This window comes from Anser cygnoides, chromosome 1, assembly GCF_040182565.1.
Source record: "Anser cygnoides isolate HZ-2024a breed goose chromosome 1, Taihu_goose_T2T_genome, whole genome shotgun sequence".
Lineage (NCBI taxonomy): Eukaryota > Metazoa > Chordata > Aves > Anseriformes > Anatidae > Anser > Anser cygnoides.
The window spans coordinates 74,771,470-74,796,490 of NC_089873.1; the positions used below are offsets into that span (position 1 = coordinate 74,771,470).

Sequence of the window (25,021 nt, forward strand, 5' to 3'; positions counted from 1 at the left end):
GCCCAGGGAGTCACCAGCTGAATGCACCCAATATGTACTGGGTTGTATACCTATACAAATCTGTACTGCGTTGTCATAGCAAGGACAAAAGTAAACTCATCAGAATATAACAGGGAGGGAATCCAAGCCAGATGAATGACACTTCTCTCAGTTTAAAAGTAGAGCTGTTGATTTTACATTTCCAGGATAAAGGTACAGCTGCATACGAAGCTTATCCTTATTGGCTGATAAAGGTATTAGCTTTCACCTTAACCGTATCTTTAATTCCAAGAAATTTAGATGTGAAACATCATCTCTGACATTATGCTCTGAAAGCCCTCTAAAGCTGTTTTGGTCCAGTGAGACATTCTTGATATATGAAGGTATGAACACTTGTTGTCTTGTCATAATCAGGTTTAGACAGAGCAGATTGCTTCTGTGAAAGTGAGGTTTCCAGTGAGACACAGCATTTCTGTCTGGCCTAACATTGAAGTCACTTTTTTCAACCTACTGTAAGGTGGAAAGTTACAGAAGTTGACTGAACACCTAGCTGGCTTCATAGCCACCACATCTGACTAATTGTTACAGGAGCACTCTGTGTGGGAATTCCAGTCTGGGAGATTCCCTGCAGGCAGCCCCTGCAGTGCACAGGACTGTTCATAGGTACTATCTCCATGCCTCAATGCATTGAGTACTAATTCTGGGAGGACCAGGGGACTGCTGTATATGAGGATCTGGCAGAACAGCAGGTCAAGGAGACTGTCCCAGCCCAAGACCCCAGGGACTCTTGTCATCCAGATAGCAAACGGGTTTATTCAGGAGGTTCTCCATGTGAGTCTTACTGTATTCAAAACATCACAGTAAATCAGGGTTTTTAATAAACAGTCTGTGTCTGTACAACACTTAGAGAAAATTTATGTCATGATATGAAGTTACACTACGATTTGAGGGCTTTCTCTCAGACCTTTTCAGTTTCATTTATGCACCACTGCAGATTTGATCCTGCACAAGGCTCCTCTTGAAAACAAAGAACGTAACAGAAGGCATTTCTGTAAAATGCACATTACTGATTAAAGATGGCATACTATTATGCATCAGTGAGAGAACGCTCATGAGTGAGTCTTGTTAATCGGATGCTCAGTGCATCCCACTGAACATTCCATATGCATCCCATGTATTGCTGGTACAGGATAACAAGATTTAATGTTATATACGTCATCATAACTAGTTCAGCAATAAGCTTTCTGTTAAACAACCAACATACAGTCTAACACATATATTTAAAACTTTTTTCTGTACATTATTCTTGAATAACTGAAAGTCTTAGTAAGGATCTCCAAACTCCCATAAAGGGTGGCCAAAGTCTACTAGTAAGGAATATAGTTGTTTTGTTTGCATCCAGGTGTTAACGCTGATTTCCTAAGAGTCTGTGCCTGTGAGTGGCATTCAGCACTCGTATTTGTCTGCATGTAGTTCATGTCTTCTTAAATTTTGAGTTAGGTGAGGTTCACGACTTGGCCAAACTACAGAATTCTGCACTCAAAAGTGATTAGTAGCAGTAATTAACAGATGTTACTGCCAACAAGTAATCTGTTCAGTGTCATGTCACCAGTTGGTATGGTGTAATAAAGAAAAGATGCTCAGGACCACACCGCTGACTTCCATGGAACCACAGAATCACACAGAAGGGCTAAGGCTGGAAGGGCCCTTTGGAGGCCGTTTGGCCCAGCCCCATGCTCCAGCAGGGCCACCCAGAGCAGGCTGCCCAGGACCACGTTCTGGTGGCTTCTGAAGATCTCTAAGGAGGAGACTCCACAACCAATCTGGGCTGCCTGTGCCAGTGCTCCCTCACCCACACAGCACAGAGGGGTTCCTGATGTTCAGAGGGAACCTCCTGTCTGCCAGTTTGTGCCCACTGCCGCTTGTCCTGGCACTGGCACCCCTGACAAGAGCCTCGCTCCGTCCTCTTCGTAGCCTCATTTCAGGTATTTGTACACACTAATGAGCTCACACCCTGAGCCTCCTCTTCTCTCAGCTTCTCCTCACAGGAGAGGTGCTCCAGTCCCTTCATCATCTTCATGGCCCTTTGTTGTATTGTCTCCAGTATGTCCATGTCTCTCTTGTACTGGGGATCCCAGAACTGGCCATAATACTTCATGCAAATTCTGGATCTTTTGTGGACAAGGTCTAGGACCATGGGGGAGTTCCTGGGAACTCACTGGGAAATTTGAGGGTGCCTGCTGCCATCAGGTATGGGCAAGGAAAAAGAAGCCACAAGGCTGTGAGCCTGAGGAAGCTCCAGCAGCTTCTGATGAACTTGGCCAGCCGCCCTTGACCCAGGTGCCTGGAGCTTTGGCTGCATCTGCCCCCAACTGGGGAGGGTCAACCTCCCTTTCAGCTGGCTTGAGGGAGATGTAAGAGTGCATCACTCAGAGGGCAGCAAGAGAGCTTAGGGAACTCCTCTTTCTGGATAAAAACAACTCTTAACTACTTTGGAAAGAGAAAATGAATGATGTATCAGTGTATTTTCCTGTGATTTTTGTTGGCAGATGGAGCCTTTTTGCCCGGTGTCTTTAATCCCATTTTCTGGAAGAGGATGGTGGAAGGTGCTTCAGTGAAGGCTCTTAGGTAGGGTTAAAGCAGGCAGAAAAAGCAGATTCATAGAGAGGAAGTGACAAATGATTCCAGAATATCTTTACAGGCGTGTAAATATCTTGCTGACCATGCTTGGCCCAGGGTTTAAAAGCAACTCGGCTGGTACTGTACTAACTGGTATAAAATATGTGGTGTTTACTCATCAAGTCTGTTTGACACCATCCAAGTTTTCTAGCTGCAGGCAATGAGTATTTTCACCACAAATTCTGCTGCTTCTGTAGCACTCATGAGTATCAGGTGAAGCTCATGGCCTCGTTTGTCATATTAGCAATGACAGTTACAGATAATTATTCTGAAACATTTTGTCCACAATAATCAGCTGCTGTCTACTGCAACAACACTTTACTAGGCCCAGCTATAGGAAGGCACCTATGAAATACACCATCTCTTAAGTCTCTTACCCCCTATTCTCACATTATGCATTTCAAAATAACCAGTTTTATCCGTACTGATATTAATGTATTTATCTACATCCTAAACTGTCTGAAGAATAATTGCCCCAATTGCCTTCCAGTCATACTGGAAGGGCTGTTGGGGCTCTCTTTAATGATGCTTTCAAAAAATGGTGCTATCCATATTTCTGCATGTAATTACATATTCTGATTTTTTGTTTATCCTTAGAGTGCCAATGAATAGTTTTTTTTGTCTGTTTTCAGTTTTGAAGATCTTGACTATAGCACATTAATGTACATTTCTAAAACAACTTACACACCGTATTTAAAATGTGCTTTGAAAGTTGTCGATACTACACCTCTCCAGAAAAAAAATATCAGTAATATGCATACTAACTCCTGTGCTGTCTGTGAGGATGCAGTAAAACCTTTTGTGTATACACGCATCATAGTATTAAACCAAGTGAATCTTCTGACTGCCAAAGTCCAAGCATAAAAGATTCCAGTAAGATAATTTTGCTGGCAAAAAAAGGTGGGTAAACTCTAGCTGGTTCCTTTCAGGATGCAGCCTAATGGGCATTTTTTAATGCAAGTTTTAAACCTAATGAACACAGCTGCCTAAAAATCATGCAGTAGAAGACTATTTTGTTGAAAAATGGCAATAGTTAATGAACCTTAAATGTTATGAGTCCATAATTTTAGATTCAGTAATAAATGTTGTATTATCACTGAAGACGAAGTAGAACTCCAGAATATTTTGCTCTTGAGCAGAAACAAATGAGCTGATATACTGTGATAGGTCAAAGACCTGTGCACCTTCCATCCGACAGGAGTCAAAAGGAGATGCCTTGGATAATAGAACAATCCTTCCCTATGCAAACTCTTCAGCTTCTGTCAGTCAGCAATTTGGGGACTTCCTGAAGTGCTTCCCTTTCTCTTTGACAACAATTGATATACATCCTCAATACATCTGCATAATATCACCTGCCCTTTGCAACATCATTTGCAGGGAGTTTCAAAATTTTAGAGTATTTCCTATGTCTAACTTTAAAACTGTTATTTGAAGATTTAACCTGGTGTCCTGAAGTTCCTGCACTGTCAGAAACACAGAGTGGTAACTATTGTTATCCTCACCATGCATAATTTACAGATACTCTTATCTAATGTCCTTTTAGTAATTTCTTTTCCAGGCTGAGATGTTCTAATATATTTGCTCTTTCTTTCTACAAAGATCTTACAGCACTTCTCTGATCATGTGTCACCACTTCTGCAGCATTTCCAGATGTCTGAGATGGGGTCATCACATAGAGAAGATGTGGTTGAGATGTGGAAGCACAGTGGATAAAAGCAGTGATATAAGGAAGCTTCCTATTTCATCCCTGACAACTCCTTTTTCTGTTGCTGAGAGTTGAGGTTAAGTTCAGAGAAAACCATCCACAATGACGAAGACCTTGGTCCTAGTCAGTTATCATGCATAAAACTAATGTAGTATTTCCCACCACTAATTTCTAAATTAATTTAATCTGCTGTTTTTTCACCAGGTGACTTACTCTTGTGATATCTATGCATAACCCTATGTTATCTGTTTTGGTTCGGAGGATCCTGAACAAGTCCAGTAACATTAACCACCTTTTGTAACCACAGTGTTCATCCTCTCTTCAAAAAGTTGTATGAACATGCTGAACAATACGATCCATGAGATATCCTGATGATAACCTCACTCCACTGTGGAACCTGAAAGTGTTTTTATCTTTTAACCTTTTCCTCCACATTACTGGTTTGTGACAAATTTGGGGATGAAAAACTGTTTTGGACAAATTGAATACATACTTGTTTTCTATTAATAATCCCGTAATTTTTGTCAGCTCTATAATAATGCTTTGTGGGCTGCTTAAAATTGTTATAGAAACAGTGTTTTGCTTATAAAATCAAGTGATTTCTTTCTGCAATAATATGTTTTGAATGCACATATGTTTGAATGTTTTGAATGTGTTTTTTAAGGGGGAAAAACAAGGGGGCAGGAAATAGACAAATAGGGGAAATGCTGTTGGGATAAGAAAGACAAGAGGCAACTCTCCATTGCTAAGTATCTCCTCACAAAGCAGTACTTGAAATCAGAAAGGTACATTCCATGTGGATAAAGCCATCCCTGCTGACTTGTACATAGACACTTAAGCTCTAAGTTGCTTGCCTTACAGATACTGTTTTTGTGAACTTTCTTAACTGTGCCGATATTCTGCTGTTGAACAGACTGTTGTTTCTATTTGTTTCTCCAGATTTGCATCATTTCTCTATCCTCTTGTTTGTTTTTAGGTGGCATCTGTTATATCATTATATCAATGAATTCAGAGCTCCTAAAAGCAGTAAAACAGTTGTACTAGATTTTATTGAAGTGGTGGAGCTGCATGCTTCTGGTGGAATGCAATATCTGGTTTAAGGTAAAATCATGTGATATTGTGGTCTGACTTTAATGGGTTTTGTTAAGGAAAAGACCCTTCAGACGTCAAACGTGTTGAAGACCAGTAGTATACTGTGCTATGCTGTTCAAAACCAATGCACCAAGAAAATAACAGACTCACTTTTGTCATGCAAAAGGTCATGCATCAGAACTAGAACAGATTTAATGGAGACTGTCCTGGCACTCATGCACAGCACTAAGCTGTTTAATGTTCAGTAGTGCTTTCTGTTAAGTCTTATATCCTGGAGAACCCCAAAAAACATAGCCCATACTTCATTTTAAAATTATTTTTATTTAAAAAGGACACCTTGAACATCTGTCCATTGATGCAGAAGAACTAATGATGTCACCATGCCAAGGAAAAAGCAATACTCCCTTAGCAGTTTGCAGCCGCACAGTTCTGTGGTGATGTCTCTTAGCTTTTCTTGCATGCATTAATAACATTTATTAAATAGCATTAGGTAAGCACAGTCAGTGAGTTTTGTAAAGGTCATTCAGAAGTGAAGTGGATAATTCAAAAAGACATTGTCTTTTCTCCAACAGATGAGTCTTGTCTATAGTACAGTTAACAAAACATTGTCACATATCTAATTTTGAAATGATATGAGTAGTTTTGTACTCTAGGCATATAATTTTAACCTTAAACATCAAATAATTTATCTGCTTCCATTATTTTTATGTAAAAGGTCTCATGCATAACTTCGTTCTATGTGAGTAGAATCACTTTTTATGTAAATTCTTGCATTTAGATACGCAATGCTCGTAAGTGGGGATCTGAGTACCTTGCCTAAACATTAAGAAACAACAAACTTCTCATAATACTTCTCATTAGGTCGTGTAAATAAGTTCTGCAAAATATCATCTGGTAATGTGTGTTCTTCTCAGCGCAAGATTTTGTACAAGACTGGGTCTTGTCTCCTTTTTACTTGCTACCCTGAGACAGAAACTTATTGTCTAGCTTTGCACGTACCATAGCGACCAGGTGATTTAGCTGACTGCTCTTTTAAGCTCTTCCCTGCACCTCTTTATGACTATTAAGGACATTTCACAGATAACTTTCTCTCAAGGCTTGCTCATTGTGTTGTAAGGCTTTTTGTGTTCTGTAAAATATGTTTTTGGTTTTGGTTTTGTTTTCCCCTGGATTCTTTTTATGCTCACAGGAAAGGCACAGATGCACATCCATCTGCCTAACAACAGCCATCCAGCAAAAAGCTATGCTTATATTTTTGCTGCTTTGGTGGTTGTTGTTGTTGTTTTTTGTTTGTTTGGTTGGTTTGGTTTGGTTTTCTTTTGTTTTGTTTCTTTTTTCTTTTTTCTTTTTTTTTTTTTTTTTTTTCTGTTATTTGCACTGCTCTTGACCTTTCTTCCAGCTGAAGATACCAGTATCTTCATTCTGATAAGGGCTGTACAGAGCCTTCTACTGGAAAGTCTTTCTTGCATCCTAAAACTCTCAATTGCAACTTTTGTGTCAGGAACACCTCCAAATGTTATAAATATTCAATGGCTTTGACAGTCAGGTCACTTCTACTTGAAATGTGCATGTGGCATCCTTGTATCAAGCATCGTTGCCTGAAAGTTTGTCTGTGAAACTTTAATGTCAGTGGATGAAGACAAAGAAATCTGTTTGGTTTAATTATCTGTGCAATATAACACCATTGAGGGAAATATTCTCTGGCTCCTAAACTTCCTTATCTTTGTTATGTTTTAAAGCAGAAAGGCTGAGTTTCTTCATAAATTGCCTGAAGCTTGTTATCATGAGAAGCCTGTCACCCATGATTAAAAAGCGATGCAAATTTGCTTCAAGAATAATTACTTCGAAAATGCATTGATGTAACAAAGCTGCATTATACCTCACGTTTCTCAAATTGACTGTAGGCACAGGATCTACTTCCAGATGTTTGACTGTTTCCATGTCTTCTGCTTCTGTATTATGTATACCAGCTTTTATTATTATTTTTAATAGGCCAGTAAACAGAACCATGCCCGTTGTAAGGAGTAAATTTTTGCTGGCAGCACTTACATGTATGGTGTGTATTTTTGGAATATTACGATGATCTGATTTTTTTTTTGGATTCTAAAGTACCTATTTTTCATAAGTGCAGACATTCTAATAAAATAAAATGCAATACTGCTAACAGTTCTCTTTTGAAATAAGCTTTTCAAGGAACTGTTGCAATGGGAGAATATAACGGTAAAATGTAATCTTTCTGAAGTACTGTTATCAGTATTAAATAATTGCAATAAGCTATTCTGAAATTGGCAAATGTACAAGTAACTTAAGTCAGTGCCCATTTCTTTTCATTAGTAGGACACACGACTTATGGACTTGTGATTTCACAGTGAGAAGAAATGACCAGACTGTTAAAATGCTTCTGAGTATTCTAAATCATTTCCACAGTAATGCACTGAGTCCCAGCCAACACAAAGTGCTCAACCTTTGAGCACAAATTTGATGAAGATTCAAAAATCCTCTGATGAGGGTTCAGAGGAACGAGCTATTCACCGACCTTGTAAGCATTTGTCAGTCTCCATCCCAAATATGTCAGTGCCTGCTTTATCACGTGTAAGGAAACAGGAAAAGTGGACGTCAGAGAAAGTGGCACATAAAGAAAGAAAGAAGGCAGGTGGCTTATACTTTTGTGGGTTTTCCAGATTGGGATAGATGATCGTTTTCATTAAAAGCTAGGCTATTATTTAATTTGAATCTGAATTGTCTTTAGAGCTCCCCTAATCCTGCAGACCCTTTCAAAATGCATACCTTTTAAAGAACCGAGAAAAGCCAATATTGCGTGTAGTTCCTCTAAAAATGTCCTCCGCTAATTCAGATGTCGGACTTTGCAGTCCTGGGGTTGATCTCTGTTTTGCTCTAATGGGCTGGTGTCCGAGTGACCCTCCAGGAATGCTGAGAAGATAAACACAGAGATTTTGCAGTAGCTGTATAAGAAGAGAGTTAGAAAAGGGCGGTAGACAGTGAGACATATGTCTAGTAAGTACTTACCTGAACAGCTTTAGGGAGTTTATATGAGATCAGACGCTGCTCATCTTAACCACCTGTTAAATCCTTCGTGCAGTTGTTGATATCCAGGAGACCAAACTGGTATCTGTTTTAAATATTTATTTGCACCAGATACCAGGCTAAGGAACAAACAATATCCAAAGTTTACATCCATCCTGATCCCAGTTTGGATTGGCAACTTGACTGTTTTTAAGAGCAAAATCTTTGAGCCCCTGGAATGCACTCCCGGAAGAAAACCTCGCACCAGAGACATTAAAAATGGAACTTGAGAAAGGGCTTGGCAAAAACTGAAGAGAACAACAATCCTACCTTGACTGTGCAGTGCACAAATAATGATTCCACTGGTTTATTTCACAGCTTGATGATCGTGGTCCTTATGCCCCTGCTGCTGTATTTTGTGTCTTTCCTTTCCTTTCCTTTCCTTTCCTTTCCTTTCCTTTCCTTTCCTTTCCTTTCCTTTCCTTTCCTTTCCTTTCCTTTCCTTTCCTTTCCTTTCCTTTCCTTTCCTTTCCTTCCTTCCCTTCCCTTCCCTTCCCTTCCCTTCCCTTCCCTTCCCTTCCCTTCCCTTCCCTTCCCTTCCCTTCCTTTCCCTTCCCTTCCCTTCCCTTCCTTCCCTTCCCTTCCCTTCCCTTCCCTTCCCTTCCCTTCCCTTCCCTTCCCTTCCCTTCCCTTCCCTTCCCTTCCCTCCCTTTCCCTCCCTCCCCTCCCCTCCCTCCCCTCCCCTCCCCTCCCCTCCCCTCCCCTCCCCTCCCCTCCCCTCCCCTCCCCTCCCCTCCCCTCCCCTCCCCTCCCCTCCCCTCCCCTCCCCTCCCCTCCCCTCCCCTCCCCTCCCCTCCCCCTCCCCCTCCCCCTCCCCCTCCCCCTCCCCCTCCCCTCCCCTCCCCTCCCCTCCCCCGCCCCCTCCTCGCCCCGCCTCGCCTCGCCTCGCCTCTCCGCCCCTCTCCGCCCCGCCCCTCCCCTCCCCACCCCTCCCCTCCCTTCCCCTCCCCTCCCCCTTTTTTTTTTTTTGGTTGTGCTGCTCAGAGCAGGGAGGATGCATGTGGTACTTAACGGCAGGTATAATGTTCTGATCCTTACGGACTCAGATGTCATTTTGACATTTTCCTGACTCACTTGTTGCCTTTGTGTCTGCTGCCTTCACAAACCCAAAGGGAAAGGCTTACTTCTTTAATGTAAAGGGAATTTCAGGTATATAATTAGCAGGTGCTATGTTGGCCTGGTAACCACCGAAGTACTAAATTAAGAATCACCAGAAAATTGAATTACTCAGATGTATAATGGTTACAAGGATCACTTTTCTCACCTGTCAGTTGCAATCTGTTCCACTGGCAAAAACAAAGTTTGCTGGCAGAAGAATGCAACCCTTGCTGTTATCTCCTGTTAAATGCCATTGCAAGAATTTATTGAGAAGGGCATCAAGAATAAGAGCCTGCCCCTTGTTGGTTTTTCATGTCTCCCCAGCATACGTATTCAAGACCAAAATGTATTAATTCCAGTTCTCAAGAACACATTTATGCTTTGCTATTTTAGCTACCTTTTAACATCTACATGCTTTGGTTACTTGCTACATAACAATTTTGGCAATAGGAACGGGGTAGGGCTCAGCATGCCAAGACTATTTACATCAACTCTGCCGTATTTACTTAAAAGTTCTGCATCAATGCCAGCACTAGGATTATCAATTTTTTATGCAGCAAAGACCATATGTGAAAAAGGTGACATCCCCACCTGGGTTTCTTGGTGCTGTGTGAAGAAAGTAAATGCTGCAGGCAACGTATGTAGCTGGCACTTTGGGCTTGGTACACGTGTGCTATGCTCTTTCTCTACATGGTAGTTTGTTCCATTTTTTCAATCATTTTATTGCATCGTATCAGTGCTCAGGAAAACAGAGCATTCAAAAAGTCAAACATTCAGTGTTGGGCTGTTCGCTAATGTGCAGCAGGTAATGAAGGCAAGCCAAACGGCAGGTATTTGCAATGCAAGAAGGCTTGACAAGTCTGCTGCATTACTCGTGTTGGTGACAAAGGGCTCTTCTCTTTGCTCTTTCAAAGGCTGACTTTGTTTCAGCTGTCTTATTTTAGGGGTTTAACGACTGTAGTGATCCATGCTTTCTTCCTTCAGGAGGGAAAAAGAAGTTCAGATTAAAATAAACTCAGATAAAATTAAACCAAAATTAAACAGACATGGATAAGTTGTTCACAATTAATTTCACGTGCTTGCATTATCAAAACTTGCAAGGGGAACAAAAACCCTGCAATTTTAGTGGTATTTTGTATGGTAAGTAACATCTAGATGAGCACCCCCGCAGCACCCAATAACCTTTTGACAAAGGACAGCAAAAGTTGTGAGACACTGGAAGATTTCTGTTGCACTTCCAAGTGCCCACCTTCAAACTTGGCAGTCTGCACTAGTTACCTTGCCATCAAAGTGGGTTTTTTTCTTCCCTCCCAGAGGTCTCACAGCATTGAAGTGTGCTTCAGAGCTTGTGCAAATTGCATGCAGTTTGTGAAAGAGAAAATGCTGTTGTTTGTAGCTGCTCGGAGACCAACCAGGGCAGGATGTTCCTTTTAAATAACTGTTTTACACAGGCAGTGAAGGTTTTTTCCATAAGGCTGCTGTGCTTGGCAGCAGTTACCTTTAGGGCTGAAAGAAAAGCACGTGATCTGCAAAACACAAATCCCTTGTTTGTAACTGGAGGTAGATAAACTTTTTCTCTGTAATTCAAGAGGCATTTGTTATATTAAGCTACAGAAATGAGGAAGAAAAGGTTCCCTTACTGCGATGAGAGGAAAATTTCTCATGGCTCAAAGGTTCTGTTGTGACTGGATGTGGACCCCAGCCTTGCTGAAGAGATTCGGTCAAAGTCCCTGCATCTCAGAAAGGTGGGATCTGCTCCACATTTGTTTAGGGCTCTGGAGAAAGTCATTCTCTCCCAAGGTCCCTTCTAGCCTCAATTTGTCCAAGGTGGAAAGATTACCTGCATGCTATGAATGGGCTTAGAAACTTACTCTTTCAGTAATCAATTTTGTCTTTATCAGGAGGTTGTATAGGGTAAGCATAAAGGTGGAGTTTCTGTTACAAATCTATTATATACACACCTTTATTTAAACTTATTATCTCTCGAAGTTAGGAAATATATTCTACTCAAGGCCAACAGAAAAAAAGCAGCAGTTTGAGAAATATAATAAATGGAAACATTACAATGGTTAAAATGACTTCTTTATAAATCACTATTTCTTACAGGAAGATTCATATTTAGGTGTGATCTGCTATGAAATATAGGAGTTCACTTACTAAAAACTTTACTATTGGTATTGTGACTTGTATATACAGACATGAAATATGATATTTAATGTAGGTGGATCTTTATTTTTTGGTTTACTGAAGCTTTCTTTAACTTGGCCTCTGAAGGAAAAAAGTATTTTAATTAGATCAAAGCTGTAGAAAACATCTCTAAAAATGAAGGGTAAATCCTCTATGTAGTAAAGGATGATTTTTAAAGGTACAATATGCACATCTTAAAAAAACATAGGGATAGCTGAGCAACTAGCTGAACTCTTCTACTTTTCCTACTGGGGAAAATACTTTGGACCATCTTCCCATATTCCTTGTGGATATGCTGTTAACTTTTTCTTAGTGAAGGAAGTAGAAAATCACCTTTCCTCTTCCCCTGTCTCCTATGCTATTTTTTAAAATTATTATTATTATTCTTTCGTACCACAGTTTTAGTTTTACTGTTACAAAAAGCAGCAGAAAGCAACCACCACTCACTCATAATCTACCATTATGTTCACCCTTATCTATACTCAATAGCTTAATGCAGACAGCTTTAAACCGGAACAATTTTTTTCCTTGGCACTTTTTCTGATGCACTCTGCAGTATTTCTGCCATTACAATTTTTTCAACTTTAGCTCATTTCACATCTGGATCTTCAAGATTTTCCTGTAAACATCTTCATTTTTCTGTAAATATTTCCATTTTTGTATGCACCATATTTCAAAGAACTGCCCCCTCTGCCTACTGCTTTCCACGTTTCATTTTGCAGAGCTGCTCCTAGACCACAGAGTGAGCCTGGTGTGGTAATTTTGTACTTTTGTACGGTATGTATGGCTATGGCGTGTCTTCGTTCACATCAGTGTGAAGGGAACCACCAGCACTGATGAAGATCTTTAGGCACAAAGAGAACACTCCTGTTTCACCACTGCTACTTATTGTCCCATTTTTTAGGAAATCTGCTTTGTCATTGAGGCATTTATTTTGAGCCCAGATCTATCTACTTTTTTTCTGAGCTAAAGAAAAGCATCCTCATAAATTCAAATGGCTGTCAGTTGTACAATGCCACCTACAAAAGCTAAGAGGCTTGAATCTCAACTCATCTAGTATCCGTAACATTCAGTTTAAGAAAAAAGGTGAAGAAAAACTCTGGTTATTGAAGACCTTGTCTTACTCTAAACTTTACCTCAAACCAGTCCTTGTAGTTCTATTGGAACTCATCTCACAACCAGAAACTTGCAGGTAGTGCTGTTGCCTCTTCCTGTTGCCTGTTGCTGCCTTCTCTTCGCAAACCACATCCTGTGATTGATTTCATTGAAATTGATAAATTCCTTCTTGCACATGACAAACAATTTACTGGGGCAATAACAACCAACATTCAATCATTATCCAATCCATCATTTGGATTTGATGATGGCTTTCCAAATATTGTACACTTCTTTTCCCAGGTTATGGGTTACATTAAGGTGAGAGTTTCTGTTGTTTTTCAAGAAAGGCTACTGCTTCATTCCAGTGTAAGCCAAACTTGCAGAACATCTGTGGGATAGCAAATTGCTAGCCAGTGTGTTGAAATACGGCACAGAAATAACTACTGTGAATTGAAGTTATGTTGGAGTAGATAAAGTAATATAAATAGGCATTAGATTTTATACTTTGTGCTGCCCTGTATATTAGTGCAAACAAACAATCAAAAAAATTGCCTTGTGTGATAAGAAAGTGAGATAAATGGTGACACAAGTAGGACTAATAAAGCTGTAAACAATATAATCTAATAATATTGTGCTCATTATACCCTTAATACTTAGAGTTGTAATCAACTTTTTTTACTTTTTTTTTTTTAACTTGCCAAATACCCATTGAGGAAAGGCAAGTCTCTTGTTCTGTCTACACTTGTGTGTACACAGGGTAAAATACCTTCCATTTCAGTACTTTTCTCATCTTGATGTTTTCTCTGTCATCTTTTACAGCCTGACATATTGCTAGCAGTATTTTCGGCATTCTTAGAAAAGTCCTCCAAAGCATTCCTGCCCTTAGTACCTCATGTTTTCTTGAAGTGAATGTGTGGAACGCTGTTCTAGCTCTGTTTGAGCAATTTCCACCTGCCCACCTGGAGATGTTCATAATGCAACTTATTACTACATACAAACATTATCCTTATTTCATGTTAAGAACAATTTGCACATGACCTCTATAGTTACCCACTGAAAAGCTTTGGTTGCCTAAGATGCATAGTGTCACTCTTCCTGGATTACTAAAGCATTTCAGTAAGACAATAGCATATACTTGCTCATACAGAGGCTTTACCATATCTGCTAAAATAATGATAACAAGCACCGAAACATGCTTACGAGACCTCAGAAAATTGGTCAGCAGCAGTTCTTCTCCCAAGGTGTAACAGTCCTGTTCTGGGAACCTCTGTGCAGAATTCAGCCTCATCAGAACTCAGAAAGTAGTGCTGGCAAGCATGGTCATAGGTGCTGCAGTCCAAATTTGCAAAGAATTTTAAAATACTTAATCTAAACCCTTACTATCATTACTTTCTTTACCCTTACTTTCTTTAGTTATTCTAGGGAAACTACAGGAAATTTGTCTATAATAATCTTTTTGTCTGAGCCAAAGCAGCTTTCTTTTTTCTTTTTCTTTTTTTTTTTTTCATTTCTTGGGAAAGGAAAAGCTTAATTTAATCATTTTGGGGGCTGTTTCCAGTCTCTCTGATCAAGAGTTAATTTATTGCCATTTTTTTGAACCACAAGCTATTTTTCAGTCTGTTCAAAATAAAATGAACAGTCCTGTTCAAAATAAAATGGAAAAATATGCCTCTGTGTCATCTGCCATACCAAAATTCTTTTACCACCTGAGCAAATAATTCATCTTTGTGAATAAAAATGGCTGAAGAGTCCTTGGCTTTCAGGCACGTTCAGCACAGAATGTGGTCATATATCCCCTTTCTATTCCTTTTTCAAAATGCAATTGAATTTGGAATATCTCAAACAGCTGAATCTGCTTCCCTCTCAGATATTTGGGCTTTTGTTTTGGAACAATGAACATGGTGGCAAAGAACTGCTCAGATTGTAGATTTCCCCACAAGACATGTTCCAAGGTGGCTATTTGCTTTCTTCTTAGTCCTTTGGTTCTGGAGTAGGATGTGATGCCGGGCAGCAGATAAGGCTGCTGAACTCAAGTACACTCTTTCACATAGAAAATATGTTTGTGCCAGTTTGTTAAAGAAAGTTTCTGTTCACCGTATAAAGTTTGGAAATCTTTGCAGAACTGGTCAACAACCAGCTTATTTCATCATCTGGTCACGTGGTTCAAATGCATTTTCATCGGGGTTGCTCATCGCCTGGTTTTGACTTATGTTTGAATGCAATTTAGCATAGGTTCCTTTAAAGAGCAGGCCACAAGTGTGTTTCAAGAGGTGATAACAGCTGTCTGTTGTCTCTCCATCAAAGACACAGGGAAAAATCTGATTGCAGAATCAAGAAGAGGTTTAAAAGTATACAAAACACCTCAAAACCTCCCTCCAAACTGAAGAATGAAGTAAGATTGCAGAAGCCTATTGAGTGACTTTCTTAAACAAGGAAAAGACAATTTTTAGTGTTTGAATCAGTGTTTGATAGGGATAATGGCAACAAATATCCCAACTAAAGTGGAGGGTTTTTTTGAGATTTTCCTGTGTATTTGGAGGATTTCCTGCTCTGTTGAGAATCCTTTGAAAAGAAAGAGAAGAGCACATTGTGGTGGCCCTTAAAAATACAAAGAGGATGCAACTCAAATCCTTTGAGTGGAGCGTAAAGAACAAGGCCAAAGCATCATCCTCAGTGACAACAAATCATCTCTATATCGGGCTGTTTATGTTTGTGCATAAACTGAATGCCTTAAATAAACGAAATGTACCCAGAAAATCTAATTTTGTTTCTTTGCTGTTTAACTACAATGGAATAATTTCTTAATGCTATCCATTGTACCAGAAAGCTATTACATTAGAAATAGTAAGAGAATTTTACAGCGAAGTCCATTTTGTTGTTGTTTCCAGTAATACATGCTGCTTTCACTGTTTGCTTCTATGCTGCAGTTTGATCCAGAAAACATTTTACAGCCCCATGTTATAAATGAATGAAAAAATTGTTTACAGCACATAGCTTTGAATTAACTCCCCAGGTGCCAAAGTACTAAGAGAACACAGCACTGATATTTCCTTGGTTTTGAATTGTCAATGCTTACTTCATGTATAAATTTCTTATAATACAAATGGCTTTTATTTTGCTTTGTTTTAACATGCTTTTCTGAGGGTTTTAAAACGTCCACAATTAAACCCACCAAGGTATCTTGTGAAGCCACTGGCACCTTTTTGGGTTGTCTCCATTTGGGATCCACGTGACAGATTATGTAGTCTTAATTTCGGTATTAAAAACCCACTCTCTTTCTGGTATCTGTCAGTTTCATGGGTCTTCTCAAAATGGAAAACAAAGTTGTGTGACGTTTAGGGTATTCTAACCTAGTACAAAGCCAGCTCAGGGCAAGGACAGCAGCAACTTCCTTATGCACAACCAGTTTGTACTTCGAAAAAATGTCATCTACTTTGATCTCTAAGAAATCTTCAGCTATAACAGTACTTTATTGGGAATATTGTAATGGCAGTATGTCATTAGCGATGCTATCCAGATGTAAAGCCCAGCTTACTTAGGAAAAAAGAGGTATGAAGTTCATTTTCTGTCATTTCTCTGATCCTGAATTTTGTTGGCATGTTCCATGCAGATGCTGGGGAGGAGGTTGTTTTTATTTCTGGGAACTTGCATTCAGTGGAAAGTGGTCTTAAACCTTGAAAGAAAGAATATATGATATAGCAAGCAACCCCTCCGTCAAGTGTAAGAATAGAGAAACTTCCCATTTGTAGTAAACCAATCTCCTTTAAAAAGCAGCTGGAAGGGTAATAAAGAAAAAATGAGTTGCAATCGCACTACTTGGTATCCATTTTCACTGTAATGAAGCTTGATATTTTTTTCTGAACTGCAGTAGAGTAAAACTATAATTAATGTTCAACCAGCGAATGAATTCAGTTCTACTTGTAATTACAGCACCTTAGAAATGAAGAAGGATATTGCACATGAATGATTTTCGATTTTAACTGGATTTTTCTATTGGATTCACTCCTTATCAAAAAATGTCGGGGAAAACTCCATGTGGCTGCCTCTGGCATCGCGTGCACTTGAGGGCCAGGTTCATACTGAGCTCCAACACTGCTTCAGTGTGTGACTTGGAAGAGTTATTTGGTCTCTGTCATTCAACTTCCTGTAAGATGAAATGAACAAACTGTGTGCTGGAGAGTCAGGAGAGAAATCAAGACAATTTGGTGGTGCTAGCTGCCGATGCCTTGCTGCTAGGACCTATTTTGGAAAGAAGGAACGACATTGGTTCACTTAGTTTCCTAAAGAAGCAGAAAGATATCCGGGGAGATTTAGGAAATATCTAAACAGATTAGGCGTTTCATCTTTTTTATGTAAATTAAGTGTTTCAAGTACTTCTGTAACTTAAAACTCTAATGGCGTCCTAAGTAATTTTGCAAATCTGATCTCAAAACTGCATTTTAGCAAACCCATAAAGCGTTCATGCAAACTAACACGGAAAGTTTGGAAAAAAATACTTATCCTTCTAATGAGAGTGGCTTTCATATTTATTGCTGACAATGGGCAGCCTGTTAAAAGTCATGGTGCAAAAATCAAAGGAACAACAACTCTACTTGAATGGGTACATCCAATCCTTCCTGATAGGAAAATTTACACCTTAAGTCACTTCATAAAACACGGAAAAATGCTTGCTGTGCTGACTGGCTGCAGATTTCTAAGCTTACATGAGATTGCTAGGAACAGGGACAGTTAAACTCCTGCCAAGCATTGGGCTGAATCTCTTTCCTACGATCATCTCCAGAAAATTTCCAGATTGTGTGTTGCCTGAGGTAACAGTGGGGCATGCAACATATAATACGGATTAATATGCAGGCAGCTGTGATTGATATTCTGTGCTGGAGGTTGGAAGGTTGTTACTGGTAATGGCAAAGCCTCTATGTAGTCTCTGCTTTTCATAACTTAAAAGCATGAAATGAAAACAAGAATGAAATGTCTTTTTTTTTTTTTTTTAGTTTCTCCAGAAAAATGTCAAAAAAAAAAAAAAAGAGAATGATGCTGCTCCCTCTAGCTGCCTTAGTAATCTGTTACCTAGGTTGGATAGATTCCATAAATCAAAATCCCACTGGCTTTTGAAAACTCTTTGTTCTGGAGTCATGCATTTTCTGAGTGCTCAAGTTGGAATAGCTGAAAAGAGCAAAACTTTAAAAGGGATGCCTGCGGAGTGGTGTTTTGTTTTGTTTTGTTTTGTTTTGTTTTCCTAGAAAATTAAATCCTCTAAAGTTGGCCCTACCTCCAGCATTTTTTGGAAATTGTGACCTATAGCAACTTCTCATATTTGCAGTCCACAATCTCTACTGAACATTTTTGCCACCAAAAATCATATAAAATTCAGTGGTGATGTTTGACAGTGAAAGACGTATTTGAGGCTTTCATCTTCTGAAACGGCCTGAAAAGATATAGAACGAACAAGTGACACAAATAATTTCATTACTTTCCTCAGAGTTTGCCTGTAGAATAGATTTGAAATTGATTTTTTTTTAAAAAATATAGTTAACATAGCTTCCAGTAATAATATCAGTGGAGAAACTACCTTGAAATCCCAAACCATGTTATTTCCACCTGAAAGGATGGAAACAAAAATGTTGTGGGACACTCTGCTGAGTATAATAAAGGGAAGGTTTTTTTTTTTTCAGATGGTGGCCTACAGAAGAGACAAGGAAGATAGGGCTACCACCCTGACCACAAGGTAAAGATAAGGTAGTCATTCTTTTTAAGTTTCTGTGTAGACCTCTAATACTAATAAATGCACTACTGCTAGAAAATACTTTATTTTGGTAGATATCAGTTTGGAGTGTGTATCTGCTGACAGTGTTTTGGCTTGTTTGCAGAACTCACAACTTGTGAATATTAGGAAGCTTATGGGTGCTCAGGGTAAGAGATGAGATAGAGCCCAACTCTGCATGCTCTGAAAGTAACACAGACACTCCACTTCATACAGACTGTTGTAATATAGCCCTTTTTGAAGGCTGCTTCCATGACTTGAGTATGCCAGATTTATGATAAGCCAGCAGAATGAAAATGAAGGTCCTGACATTGAACCAGAAGTTGTCTATAGCACATACTTCAGCAAGTGAATCTTAAGGTGACTTTGGCTGAAGCCTGTTAAAGCAGAACAAGAAAGAAATTCTGGTTTGTGTTGATGTCATTCATTTACATTCTATAATACAAAGTATCTGCTGATACCCATTTTCAGCACACAAATACAGATTTTCAAGGCCATTTCCCATCTATTAGAGCTGTGACACTGTGCCATCCTGTGAGTATTGAGTGAATTTTAACAGAAAGAGAAAAAATGGGGCAGGATTGAAACAGCAGCCTCACTGCATGTGAAAGGCAAACCTCCAACTGACTGCAATAGAAATGGAAAGGTGAGAGAATTTCTGCATAAAATACAGGATCTGGTGATGCTGGTGAGATGACTGCTGGTGTTGCTTGGAATCCTGAGAGTCATTGCATTTTTGTCTTGTCCCTCACCACTACACTTTATTTTTCATTCTTTAGAGGTGTTCAGATTACCTTAGTCCCTTTACATGTAGCTCTGTTTCCTGGAGAAAAACATAAGCTTTGAAAAACTTCCTCAATAATAAAGGCTTACTTCCTATTCTATCTCCATGGTCATTTTAGGTATGTGGTATTTCATCTCTAAGTAGCTAAAGCATTGGAAGGAATAGGTATTGTATTTCTGTACTGCTGAACCCCCCTTAACTAGTCCCTGTCAGACTAAGGAGCTGAGTTTTCTGAAACCACTTCGTATTTTTCCTTACTCTTGGTAGGATTTCAGGTATGTGTTAAGTGTAAAAAGAAAGAAAGGCAAACAGCAGTGTATTTTAAATTTTACTTTTACAGCTGATCTTATCCTGTAGTTTGTAGTTTCAGTCTTCCCTCACATTAGTTCTAGGGAAACAAGTGTGGGGAATGAATCCCTCGTTCTGCTCCGTAACTATACTCCTTATCAATTCCTACTCAAAAATTGTAATAGCTTACATTTGAAATGACCTGTTGTTGCAGAAATACATGTTCAAACCTATGATCAAACTTTGATTATTTTTTTTTTAATATGGCAGAATCAGCAACACGTAGTATCACAGATTGCAAGCTGCACACACTGTGCTTTGGATGATAAATTGTCTGCACACTGTAGGGATGAGTAGCATAACTGTGTTATCATTGCTCTCAACAACTACCTGAAAGGAAGGTGTGGGGAACTGGGGGTCAGCCTCTTCTCACAGGTAACTAGTGATAGGACTAGAGGGAATGGCCTCAGGTTGTGCCAGGGGGAGGTTTAGTTTAGAAATTAGGAGACACTTCTTCTCAGGAAGAGTAATCAGGCATTGGAACAGGTTGCCCAGGGAAGTGGTGGCATCACTGTCCCTGGGGGTGTTCAAGGAAAGGTTGGACCTGGTGCTTAGGGACATGCTTTAGTGGGTGATGTTGGTGGTAGGGTGATGGTTGGACCAGATGATCTTGGAGGTCTTTTCCAACCTTAATGATTCTATGATCATGCCTTGCATTGTCAGTAAGGTATTGTTGTAAATGCGAACTGCTGCATATTCTTTGAAACTCTAGGTCTGAAGAGAAAGTCCACAGCTTCTTTTGAGACCAAAATTTATAACTGAAAACAGGAGCACACACCCTGAAATGGTTAACAGCTTTGTGCCACAATCAGAGAAAAATAGTTATGACCAAAAAACCCCGGTTCTTAAACACCTTTTAAAAAGTAACAGCCTTTTGGATTTCTGAGGTGAGAGACAAAGTTTTGGAAGATGTCTTCTGTACACAAAAGGAGAAACATTCATTCATCACACAAGCTCAGGGATTTAGGAGTTCTATCTTTGAACATTCTGGATAAATAAGCTCTTTTTATGATGCAGGTGATAGAAAATGGGCTTCTTCAGGCTATATTCTGCTGCTGCTGTACCTTACAGAGAAACTTAATTATGAGATGACTTTACCAAAACAGAACTGAGAATAAGTCTTATTACTGTTGCACAGGAAATATAATCCTGGATAATATGCTTAATCTGTAGTTAATATTAATTTTGCAAACTGAAAGAGGAAATATAATTTGATACTAACCAATTAAGATTTTAAATGAGATGAATGATTATAATTATTTTAAAACCTACTTAAACATTTCCTGAACACATCACAGTTTGTATTATATAAATGCAGAAAAATCCTTGAGTCACTGAGATGAGTGGTGATACGACATTTCATGGACCATAAAATATTACCTAGAGCTATGTGTTTTGAACAAGGACTTTATTTGTTAAAGTTAAGATTTCTCTTGAGCTGACTTTGGATCAGCCTCTGGTCTGTTTACAGAGCTAAGATTACAAGCTAGAAGCATTTGGCCAATACTGATAGTCTTTTATTGCCACTTTGTATAGTGCCACAAGCTATGTTGTGCTGCTGTTGGAAATAATGCATTTTTCCATCATTGTAATATTTTTTCTTAATGTACTGTTTAATGGTTTCACAAAACTTTTTTTTTTTTAACGATTGGTCTGATATTTTTTATGGTAGGAAAATATTTGTTCCACAAATAAACTGGAACAGAGTTTACATGTAAGTTTGCAGAGGGATATCAAATTTATTACAATGCAATTTATTAATCAGCACTTAATGAAATTACAACTTGAAGGAAAAAAAAAGTCCCCTATTAGCCCTAAGTTGCTGATAGATAACAGATATTTTTTTTTTCTTTTCCATGCACAATATCTATGGTTGTCTTCTGCAGTAGAAGGATAAGGCAAACAGCATATTGTTCTATTAAAAATTGCTCATATAGTGGTAAGTAAAATGGTGTTTAAAAAGTCCTTTTTCCTTGAAAAAGAAGACTAGTTTGACAAGAAGAGAAAATGTAATAGGAGTTAGTTATTACCTGGTTATGATTTTACAATATATTCAAATTGTTAGAGCACTTTGAGTACTGTTGAGGTAAGTGGACTTTATCCAGGTATGTGCACTGGCGTAAAAAGTGCCATAGGATGAGTCTGTGCAAAGCTGATGCCAAGGAAAGAGCTCCTAGTAGCTTCATCTCAAGTTCCCACCTCGGGTCATCGGTCTCTGATCCTCAAAGTGTGATCCTGACCACAGCGCTGGGTTTCTTACATTTATTCTCCCTCCATTCTTTCTGAGGCTAGGATGCCCCTCTGAGCACAGCAGAATTAATTTGTTCTTTGGGAGACTTGGTTATCTATCCATGCTCCACTTTGGTACTCAGAGATCACACTGCTTTTAAGAAGGAGGGGAATCACATGTGTGGAGACTTTGCTCTGGAGACATAACATACTGCAGCTGCTGGGAGTAGTATGATGAACAGCTTCAGATGATAACCTTCTCTCTTCTCAGATCAACAGGGAAAATGTTTACTGTTAATACAATCATATATATATATATTTAATATATATTATTATATTTTATATTTATATATATTAATATTATTGCATTCCTACTCCTGTAAGGAAGATAAGTTGGAGGGATTTTTTTTTTGTTAGTTTCAACATTTATGAAGTAATAAAGACCAGTTTTGTCAACAAGCTGTTGTAAAGCTCTGGTTTAATGCCAAACCTTTAAATGACATTAGGTAGCTTTCCAGTGCTTGCAGTCTTAAGACTTTGGCTTGGTTCACCAACTTCAAGGCAAATTAATGCCATCTGGGAATTGCCCATATTTTGGCTGCTTTATGTCTGTCTAAATCAGGACCTCAGGAATAAGAAAGAAAACCGAAGAAAGCATAGACCTCTGAGTTCAAAGATTTCTCCTACAGTGATTTATTAATGCTCCTTTGAGATTACTAGTGCAGCAAGTGAATGTCTACTTTTTAAAATCCCACCACTGCCAGGTTTGTACTCGTAGCCTTTCTTGGTCGTTACACAGTGAAAAGGTACTCAGACTGTTTTATTGTTTGTTTTAGTTTTGTTTTGTTTCATTTCTGCCATGTATGCAGTCTGTTAGACACCGTAAACAGGATTCAAATGAATCATAGAATCATAAAGGTTGGAAAAGACCTCCAAGATCATCTGGTCCAACCATCACCCTACCACCAATGTCACCCACTAAACCATGTCCCTAAGCACCAGGTCCAACCTTTCCTTGAACATCCCCAGGGACAGTGACGCCACCGCTTCCCTGGGCAACCTGTTCCAATGCCTGATTACTCTTTCTGAGAAGAAATGTTTCCTCATTTCCAGCCTAAACCTCCCCTGGCACAACCTGAGGCCATTCCCTCTAGTCCTATCACTATCACCTATCACCTGTGAGAAGAGGCTGGCCCCCAGCTCCCCACAACTTCCTTTCAAGCAGCTATAAGAGAGCAATAAGGTCTCCCCTGAGCCTCCTCTTCTCCAGACTAAACAACCCCAGTTCCCTCAGCCACTCCTCACAGGACTTGTGTTCCAGGCCCTTCATCAGCTTCGTAGCCCTTCTCTGGACACGTTTCAGGGCTTCAATGTCCTTCTTGTACTGAGGGGCCCAAAACTTTGGGACACGTGGGACCCATCGGCAGCCATCAGGACAATGCGCCAAGAAAACCTCCCCATGATCAAATAAACAAATTTCCTGTGACAGCACCAGCCTCTCAGGCATGTGTTAATCAGCTGGGTCTTCCAGGTCCGCTTACTATCCCTCCTCACCACAGAAGGGACAGAGGAAAACACCACCTGCGCACCCACTCACTGCAGTAACTGCCACAATCCCCTGAAGTCCCTTTTGATAGCCTGCAGGCTTCTCTCAGCAATTTCATTGCTGCCAGCCTGAATTATCACTAAGGGGTAATAATCAGAGGGGTGAACCAAGTCACAAAGTTTCCTGGTAATGTCCCTGACCCAGGCCCCAGGTAGGCAGCAAGAATTCCCTATGGGTAGGGTCCGGCTGACATATGGGGGCCTCTGTTCCCCTCAGAAGGGAGTCGCCTACAACCATTATCCTTCTTTCCTTCTTGTTGGAGGAAGTCTTGAGGCATGGAGTCGAATTCCTTGCCCTAGACTTTCCCCCACATCCTCACCACACTGTCCCTCGAGCTCTAGGGCCTCAGACCTATTGCGTAAGGGCACCTGGGTAGGTGAGGTGGCTAGGGAGGGGGCTCGCCTGAGACGCCGAGCAGGGACCTGTTTCCATTCCTCTCCTCTCTCAGGTCCCCTCCCTCTGCCCGACAGTGACAGGGCAGGGAGTCCACCACTATTTGGGGTGTGTAACCCCGGTGCCTTTCTGTCAGGCATGGCAGGGAGTGACTCTGCTGGTCTAACTTCTGCTCACACTCCCTGATGGTCCTTAATCTCTCCACCTCCTCCTTGAGCTCAGCCACCAGGCTTATCAGATCCTCCACCTGCTCGCACCTCATGCAGGCAGTATCTCTGTCACATACCACTGGCAGCGACAGGCTGAGGCACTCCCTTCCGCCAGAGACCTGAACAGCTGCATCTTTGGTCAGGCACTCCGTCTGGGTCGCCGCAGGCTCTCTAGCGAGCACTTGCCGCCTGGTGGTGACCATGCCTGGGTTTGCTGGCTGGGAGGCAGCCGGTAGGTAAGCCGGTCTCTGGAGTGGGGAGGGATACTCACCCCTCCCTGCCCGCCCTGTTGGCCGCGCTCCCCAGGGACTGCCTTTGTACGGCAGGGGGCTGCAGGCGCCGCCCGCGCCCAGTCAGCCGCCCTCATGAGGGCTGCCGGCTCCTGCCGGCTCCCTCGGATGCCTCGAGTGCCTCCACGCAGGAAATTCCCCTGTCCGCCGCCATCCCCCGCCCCGCTGCAGCATGCGACTGCCTCGGTGCCAATCTCCGACTGTTTAACCTGCCGCTGAGCTGGTATGCTTTTGTTACATAGAGCCTACCTTACGGTACCTTATTTAGATGGTGATGTAAATATTTTTGCGTATTTAAACTGCAGTGTTTGGGGAAAGGTGTGCTAGAATGGGTCAGAGTGAAGGTCCTGCAGCCCTGTTAGTCGGCCTGGCAATGGCCTGTATGAGGTGTTTGAGGCATGCAGGTAAGAGTAAGTGCACCAGAATAAGCCCAGGGTGAGAATTCCTACTTGTTTATCTTCATTCTCTTCTAGTTTGAA

At 40.4% G+C, this 25,021-nt stretch overlaps 2 long non-coding RNA genes across 2 annotated transcripts in view; one reads left to right on the forward strand and one right to left on the reverse strand.

Moving 5' to 3' along the window:
* Positions 1–4,801: 4,801 nt before the first annotated feature.
* LOC106038214 (uncharacterized) lies at positions 4,802–9,010 on the reverse strand. The gene is made up of 3 exons (XR_001208456.3): positions 8,810–9,010; positions 8,483–8,619; positions 4,802–8,386 (listed from the first exon to the last, which is right to left on the reverse strand). It is a non-coding gene; the product is annotated as an uncharacterized lncRNA (long non-coding RNA).
* Positions 9,011–24,144: 15,134 nt separating this feature from the next.
* Positions 24,145–25,021, forward strand: part of LOC106038222 (uncharacterized) — a 36,149-nt gene continuing 35,272 nt past the window's right edge. The window contains exon 1 of the long non-coding RNA XR_007157850.2: positions 24,145–24,765. This is a non-coding gene — a long non-coding RNA (uncharacterized lncRNA). The remainder of the gene's footprint in view (positions 24,766–25,021) is intronic.